Source organism: Oncorhynchus keta, chromosome 27 (genome assembly GCF_023373465.1).
Source record: "Oncorhynchus keta strain PuntledgeMale-10-30-2019 chromosome 27, Oket_V2, whole genome shotgun sequence".
Lineage (NCBI taxonomy): Eukaryota > Metazoa > Chordata > Actinopteri > Salmoniformes > Salmonidae > Oncorhynchus > Oncorhynchus keta.
In genome coordinates, this window is record NC_068447.1 from 1,378,107 (window position 1) to 1,386,378 (window position 8,272).

The following is an 8,272-nucleotide window of genomic DNA, read 5'->3' on the forward strand; positions in this document are numbered from 1 at the left end:
CTACAAGTTTGTTCATTTCACCCCCTAGTGATTATACGTTAAAACTGGCAAAGCACGATGTCACATCAATTGAACCTGTCAGCCACTATTTAACTACATCAGCCTCCACATCAAGATAACTTAACTTACAAGCCCAGGCTCTCCACAAGATCACAGACAAGATCACTTCCTGGATGCCCTGTCTCTCCACAAGATCACAGACAAGATCACTTCCTGGATGCCCTGTCTCTCCACAAGATCACAGACAAGATCACTTCCTGGATGCCCTGTCTCTCCACAAGATCACAGACAAGATCACTTCCTGGATGCCCTGTCTCTCCACAAGATCACAGACAAGGTTTAGGGTAAGGTTTAGGAGGGGTTAGGGTTAGGAGAGGTTAGGGTTAGGAGCCCTGTTACAAGATCAGGAGGGGTAAGGTTTAGGAGGGGTTAGGGTTAGGAGAGGTTAGGGTTAGGAGAGGTTAGGGTTAGGAGAGGTTAGGGTTAGGAGAGGTTAGGGTTAGGAGATGTTGGGGTTAGGAGAGGTTGGGGTTAGGGTTAGGAGGGGTTAGGGTTAGGAGAGGTTAGGGTTAGGAGAGGTTAGGTTAGGTTTAGGAGAGGTTAGGGTTAGGGGAGGTTAGGGTTAGGGTTAGGTGAGGTTAGGGTTAGGAGAGGTTAGGGTTAGGAGAGGTTAGGGTTAGGAGAGGTTAGGGTTAGGAGAGGTTGGGGTTAGTAGGGGTAAGGTTAGGGTTAGGAGAGGTTAGGGTTAGGAGGGGGTAAGGTTATGGTTTGGATAGATTAGGGTTAGGAGAGGTTAGGGTTAGGTGGGTTAGGGTTAGGAGAGGTTAGGTTTAGGAGAGGTTAGGGTTAGGGGGTTAGGTTAGGAGGGGTAGGTTAGGGGTTAGGAGAGGTTAGGGTTAGGAGAGGTTAGGGTTAGGGTTAGGAGAGGTTAGGGTTAGGAGAGGTTAGGGTTAGGAGAGGTTAGGGTTAGGGGAGGTTAGGGTTAGGAGAGGTTAGGGTTAGGAGAGGTTAGGGTTAGGAGGGGTTAGGTTTAGGAGAGGTTGGGGTTAGTAGGGGTAAGGTTAGGGTTAGGAGAGGTTAGGGTTAGGTGGGGTTAGGGTTAGGAGGGGTTAGGTTTAGGAGAGGTTAGGGTTAGGAGGGGTTAGGGTTAGGAGGGGTAAGGTTAGGGTTAGGAGAGGTTAGGGTTAGGAGAGGTTAGGGTTAGGAGGGGGTAAGGTTATGGTTTGGAGAGATAAGGGTTAGGAGAGGTTAGGTTTAGGAGAGGTTAGGGTTAGGAGGGGTAAGGTTAGGGTTAGGAGAGGTTAGGGTTAGGAGGGGGTAAGTTTATGGTTTGGAGAGATAAGGGTTAGGAGAGGTTAGGGTTAGGTGAGTTAAGGGTAAGGAGGGGTTAAGGTTAGGTTTAGGAGGGGTTAAGAGAGGTTGGGCTAGGAGGGGGTAGGGTTAGGGTTTGGAGGGGTTAGGGTTAGGAGAGGTTAGGGTTAGGAGAGGTTAAAACCTCTGACTCCCCATCCCGCATGAGGGAGCCTAATCATCGACTGACACTAATTAGCATAACGCAACAGACATAAATATTCCTAGAAAATATTCCTATTCATGAAAATCGTATTTGCAGATGATACTACAATTTATGCAGCAAGAGAATCGGTTCAACGGGTACAGCAAGCTTTGCAAGGAGATTTGGAGATGATCAGGAAATGGGTTTGCCAAAACAAACTTGTTTTAAACACCAAGAAAACCAAAGTTATGTTGGTCTGTTCAACTAGGAAAAGGCCAAAACAGCATGGGATACAATTAAGTATGGGAGGAGTACAAATTGAAGAAGTGGCAGAAACTACTGGGAGTGCAGCTAGACAACTGCTTGTCATGGTCGTCTCAAATAACTAATCTATTTTAAAAAAAAAAATATTAAAACAGCCTGCATAATCAGAAGGATAGCTAAATATTTACCAGGGAAAATCCTTCAGAAAATAACACAGGCATTGGTTGAGAGTCAAGTGAACTATTGTTCGGTGGTCTGGGGAAATGCATCATCTAGTGAAGTTAGGAGGCTGCAGAATGCAGAGCAAAGCAGCAAGGATTGTTTTAAGGTGGAGATATGGTTCTTCTGTTGCAGTCATGGGTTGTTTTAAGGAGATGTGGTTCTTCTGTTGTAGTCATGGGTTGTTTTAAGGTGGAGATGTGGTTCTTCTGTTGCAGTCATGGGTTGTTTTAAGGTGGAGATATGGTCCTTCTGTTGCAGTCATGGGTTGTTTTAAGGTGGAGATATGGTTCTTCTGTTGTAGTCATGGGTTGTTTTAAGGTGGAGATATGGTTCTTCTGTTACAGTCATGGGTTGTTTTAAGGTGGAGATATGGTTCTTCTGTTACAGTCATGGGTTGTTTTAAGGTGGAGATGTGGTTCTTCTGTTGTAGTCATGGGTTGTTTTAAGGTGGAGATGTGGTTCTTCTGTTGCAGTCATGGGTTGTTTTAAGGTGGAGATATGGTTATTCTGTTGTAGTCATGGGTTGTTTTAAGGTGGAGATGTGGTTCTTCTGTTACAGTCATGGGTTGTTTTAAGGTGGAGATATGGTTCTTCTGTTGTAAATCAAATCAAAATCAAATCAAATTTATTTATATAGCCCTTCGTACATCAGCTGATATCTCAAAGTGCTGTTAGAAACAGTCCCCAAACAGCAAACAATGGGTGTAAATGTTTTAAAAGGCCAAAACCTGGAAGAAACCTAGAGAGGAACCGGTTCTTGGCTGTTGGCTGTGCCGGGTAGAGATTATAACAGAACATGACCAAGATGTTCAAATGTTCATAAATGACCAGCATGGTCGAATAATAATAAGGCAGAACAGTTGAAATGGTTCTGTTGTAGTCATGGGTTGTTTTAACTGGAGCAGCAGCACAGTCAGGTGGACTGGGGACAGCAAGGAGCCTTCATGTCAGGTAGTCCTGGGGCACGGTCCTAGGGCTGGTCAGTTGAAACTGGAGCAGGTGGCCAGGTGGACTGGGGACAGCAAGGAGTCCTCATGTCAGGTAGTCCTGGGACATGGTCCTAGGGCTCAGGTCCTCCGAGGTTGAGAACGCACACTTTTCAAGGACACCGTAGAGAGAAGTATGGTAGCCCCGACACATCTTGCAGCATAAATACTGGAGGCTGAGACAGGAGGGGTCAGGAGACACTGTTTTCCGAGGACACCCATGGGTTGTTTTACAGGGCCAAACAGGAAGGTATAACCCCTTTGCCAGTCCCCCACACCACTGGGGATATCTTTTACCATCCTGAGACAAGGCCGATATAGCCCACAAAGATCTCCGCCACGGTACAACCATGGGGGGAGATGTGACAGGCCGACCACAACAGTGAATCAACCCACCCAGGTGACGCACCCCCCAGGGACGGCAGAGAGAGCCCCATGACTCAGCCCCGTTGGGTTTCCCAGTGGAAAGGGGGAACCGAGGCAGAGACAGCAAGGGCGTTTCTTCTGAGCCTTGCACCTTCCCATGGGCCAGTCATTTAAGAGATGAGTCTTCAGTAAAGACTTAAAGGTTGAGACCGAGTTTGCTTCATGGGTAGGCAGACCGTCCATAAAAATGGGCTCTATGGAGAAAGCCCTGCCTCCAGCTTTTGCTTAGAAATTCTAGGGACAATTAGGAGGCCTGGTTTGTGACCGTTCTGTTGTAGTCCAAATCAGAGGGTAGGTAGGAGCAAGCCCATGTAATGCTTTGTAGGTTAGCAGTAAAACCTGGAAATCAGTTGTTTTTGAAGGAAGTGTGAGATAGCACTGGTATGATCAAATTTTTTGGTTCTAGTCAGGATTCTAGCAGCCGTATTTAGCACTAACTGAAGTTTATTTAGTGCTTTATCCGGGTAGCCGGAAAATAGAGCATTGCTGTAGTCATGGGTTGTTTTAAGGTGGAGATGTGGTTCTTCTGTTGCAGTCATGGGTTGTTTTAAGGTGGAGATATGGTTCTTCTGTTACAGTCATGGGTTGTTTTAAGGTGGAGATATGGTTCTTCTGTTGCAGTCATGGGTTGTTTTAAGGTGGAGATGTGGTTCTTCTGTTGTAGTCATGGGTTGTTTTAAGGTGGAGATATGGTTCTTCTGTTGCAGTCATGGGTTGTTTTAAGGTGGAGATGTGGTTCTTCTGTTGTAGTCATGGGTTGTTTTAAGGTGGAGATGTGGTTCTTCTGTTGCAGTCATGGGTTGTTTTAAGGAGATGTGGTTCTTCTGTTACAGTCATGGGTTGTTTTAAGGTGGAGATGTGGTTCTTCTGTTGCAGTCATGGGTTGTTTTAAGGTGGAGATATGGTTCTTCTGTTGCAGTCATGGGTTGTTTTAAGGTGGATATATGGTTCTTCTGTTGTAGTCATGGGTTGTTTTAAGGTGGAGATATGGTTCTTCTGTTGCAGTCATGGGTTGTTTTAAGGAGATGTGGTTCTTCTGTTGCAGTCATGGGTTGTTTTAAGGAGATGTGGTTCTTCTGTTGCAGTCATGGGTTGTTTTAAGGTGGAGATATGGTTCTTCTGTTGCAGTCATGGGTTGTTTTAAGGAGATGTGGTTCTTCTGGTGTAGTCATGGGTTGTTTTAAGGAGATGTGGTTCTTCTGTTACAGTCATGGGTTGTTTTAAGGTGGAGATATGGTTCTTCTGTTGCAGTCATGGGTTGTTTTAAGGTGGAGATATGGTTCTTCTGTTGTAGTCATGGGTTGTTTTAAGGTGGAGATATGGTTCTTCTGTTGTAGTCATGGGTTGTTTTAAGGTGGAGATATAGTTATTCTGTTGCAGTCATGGGTTGTTTTAAGGAGATGTGGTTCTTCTGTTACAGTCATGGGTTGTTTTAAGGTGGAGATATGGTTCTTCTGTTGCAGTCATGGGTTGTTTTAAGGTGGAGATGTGGTTCTTCTGTTGTAGTCATGGGTTGTTTTAAGGTGGAGATGTGGTTCTTCTGTTGCAGTCATGGGTTGTTTTAAGGTGGAGATATGGTTCTTCTGTTGTAGTCATGGGTTGTTTTAAGGTGGAGATGTGGTTCTTCTGTTGTAGTCATGGGTTGTTTTAAGGTGGAGATGTGGTTCTTCTGTTGCAGTCATGGGTTGTTTTAAGGAGATGTGGTTCTTCTGTTACAGTCATGGGTTGTTTTAAGGTGGAGATGTGGTTCTTCTGTTGCAGTCATGGGTTGTTTTAAGGTGGAGATATGGTTCTTCTGTTGCAGTCATGGGTTGTTTTAAGGTGGAGATATGGTTCTTCTGTTGTAGTCATGGGTTGTTTTAAGGTGGAGATATGGTTCTTCTGTTGCAGTCATGGGTTGTTTTAAGGAGATATGGTTCTTCTGTTGCAGTCATGGGTTGTTTTAAGGAGATGTGGTTCTTCTGGTGTAGTCATGGGTTGTTTTAAGGAGATGTGGTTCTTCTGTTACAGTCATGGGTTGTTTTAAGGTGGAGATATGGTTCTTCTGTTGCAGTCATGGGTTGTTTTAAGGTGGAGATATGGTTCTTCTGTTGCAGTCATGGGTTGTTTTAAGGAGATGTGGTTCTTCTGTTGCAGTCATGGGTTGTTTTAAGGTGGAGATATGGTTCTTCTGTTGCAGTCATGGGTTGTTTTAAGGAGATGTGGTTCTTCTGTTACAGTCATGGGTTGTTTTAAGGTGGAGATATGGTTATTCTGTTGCAGTCATGGGTTGTTTTAAGGTGGAGATATGGTTATTCTGTTGCAGTCATGGGTTGTTTTAAGGAGATGTGGTTCTTCTGTTACAGTCATGGGTTGTTTTAAGGTGGAGATATGGTTATTCTGTTGCAGTCATGGGTTGTTTTAAGGAGATGTGGTTCTTCTGTTACAGTCATGGGTTGTTTTAAGGTGGAGATGTGGTTCTTCTGTTGCAGTCATGGGTTGTTTTAAGGTGGAGATATGGTTCTTCTGTTGCAGTCATGGGTTGTTTTAAGGTGGAGATATGGTTCTTCTGTTGTAGTCATGGGTTGTTTTAAGGTGGAGATATGGTTCTTCTGTTGCAGTCATGGGTTGTTTTAAGGAGATATGGTTCTTCTGTTGCAGTCATGGGTTGTTTTAAGGAGATGTGGTTCTTCTGGTGTAGTCATGAGTTGTTTTAAGGAGATGTGGTTCTTCTGTTACAGTCATGGGTTGTTTTAAGGTGGAGATATGGTTCTTCTGTTGCAGTCATGGGTTGTTTTAAGGTGGAGATATGGTTCTTCTGTTGCAGTCATGGGTTGTTTTAAGGAGATGTGGTTCTTCTGTTGCAGTCATGGGTTGTTTTAAGGTGGAGATATGGTTATTCTGTTGCAGTCATGGGTTGTTTTAAGGAGATGTGGTTCTTCTGTTACAGTCATGGGTTGTTTTAAGGTGGAGATATGGTTATTCTGTTGCAGTCATGAGTTGTTTTAAGGTGGAGATATGGTTATTCTGTTGCAGTCATGGGTTGTTTTAAGGAGATGTGGTTCTTCTGTTACAGTCATGGGTTGTTTTAAGGTGGAGATATGGTTATTCTGTTGCAGTCATGGGTTGTTTTAAGGAGATGTGGTTCTTCTGTTACAGTCATGGGTTGTTTTAAGGTTGAGATGTGGTTCTTCTGTTGCAGTCATGGGTTGTTTTAAGGTGGAGATATGGTTCTTCTGTTACAGTCATGGGTTGTTTTAAGGTGGAGATATGGTTCTTCTGTTGTAGTCATGGGTTGTTTTAAGGTGGAGATATGGTTCTTCTGTTGTAGTCATGGGTTGTTTTAAGGTGGAGATATGGTTCTTCTGTTGAAGTCATGGGTTGTTTTAAGGTGGAGATATGGTTCTTCTGTTGCAGTCATGGGTTGTTTTAAGGAGATGTGGTTCTTCTGTTACAGTCATGGGTTGTTTTAAGGTGGAGATGTGGTTCTTCTGTTGCAGTCATGGGTTGTTTTAAGGTGGAGATATGGTTCTTCTGTTGCAGTCATGGGTTGTTTTAAGGTGGAGATATGGTTCTTCTGTTGCAGTCATGGGTTGTTTTAAGGTGGAGATATGGTTCTTCTGTTACAGTCATGGGTTGTTTTAAGGTGGAGATATGGTTCTTCTGTTGCAGTCATGGGTTGTTTTAAGGTGGAGATATGGTTCTTCTGTTGTAGTCATGGCTTGTTTTAAGGTGGAGATATGGTTATTCTGTTGTAGTCATGGGTTGTTTTAAGGTGGAGATATGGTTCTTCTGTTGCAGTCATGGGTTGTTTTAAGGTGGAGATATGGTTCTTCTGTTACAGTCATGGGTTGTTTTAAGGTGGAGATATGGTTCTTCTGTTGCAGTCATGGGTTGTTTTAAGGAGATGTGGTTCTTCTGTTACAGTCATGGGTTGTTTTAAGGTGGAGATGTGGTTCTTCTGTTGCAGTCATGGGTTGTTTTAAGGTGGAGATATGGTTCTTCTGTTGCAGTCATGGGTTGTTTTAAGGTGGAGATATGGTTCTTCTGTTACAGTCATGGGTTGTTTTAAGGTGGAGATATGGTTCTTCTGTTGCAGTCATGGGTTGTTTTAAGGAGATGTGGTTCTTCTGTTACAGTCATGGGTTGTTTTAAGGTGGAGATGTGGTTCTTCTGTTGCAGTCATGGGTTGTTTTAAGGTGGAGATATGGTTCTTCTGTTGCAGTCATGGGTTGTTTTAAGGTGGAGATATGGTTCTTCTGTTGTAGTCATGGCTTGTTTTAAGGTGGAGATATGGTTATTCTGTTGTAGTCATGGGTTGTTTTAAGGTGGAGATATGGTTCTTCTGTTGCAGTCATGGGTTGTTTTAAGGTGGAGATATGGTTCTTCTGTTACAGTCATGGGTTGTTTTAAGGTGGAGATATGGTTCTTCTGTTGCAGTCATGGGTTGTTTTAAGGAGATGTGGTTCTTCTGTTACAGTCATGGGTTGTTTTAAGGTGGAGATGTGGTTCTTCTGTTGCAGTCATGGGTTGTCTTAAGGTGGAGATATGGTTCTTCTGTTGCAGTCATGGGTTGTTTTAAGGTGGAGATATGGTTCTTCTGTTGCAGTCATGGGTTGTTTTAAGGTGGAGGTATGGTTCTTCTGTTACAGTCATGGGTTGTTTTAAGGTGGAGATATGGTTCTTCTGTTGCAGTCATGGGTTGTTTTAAGGTGGAGATGTGGTTCTTCTGTTGCAGTCATGGGTTGTTTTAAGGTGGAGATATGGTTCTTCTGTTGCAGTCATGGGTTGTTTTAAGGCGGAGATATGGTTCTTCTGTTGCAGTCATGGGTTGTTTTAAGGTGGAGATATGGTTCTTCTGTTGCAGTCATGGGTTGTTTTAAGGTGGAGATGTGGTCCT

At 43.7% G+C, this 8,272-nt stretch overlaps 1 long non-coding RNA gene across 1 annotated transcript; it reads left to right on the forward strand.

Moving 5' to 3' along the window:
• Positions 1 to 2,242: 2,242 nt before the first annotated feature.
• LOC127912566 (uncharacterized) lies at positions 2,243 to 7,136 on the forward strand. The gene is made up of 6 exons (XR_008083286.1): positions 2,243 to 2,299; positions 4,619 to 4,747; positions 4,917 to 5,002; positions 5,925 to 5,967; positions 6,635 to 6,720; positions 7,105 to 7,136. It is a non-coding gene; the product is annotated as an uncharacterized LOC127912566 (long non-coding RNA).
• Positions 7,137 to 8,272: the final 1,136 nt, after the last annotated feature.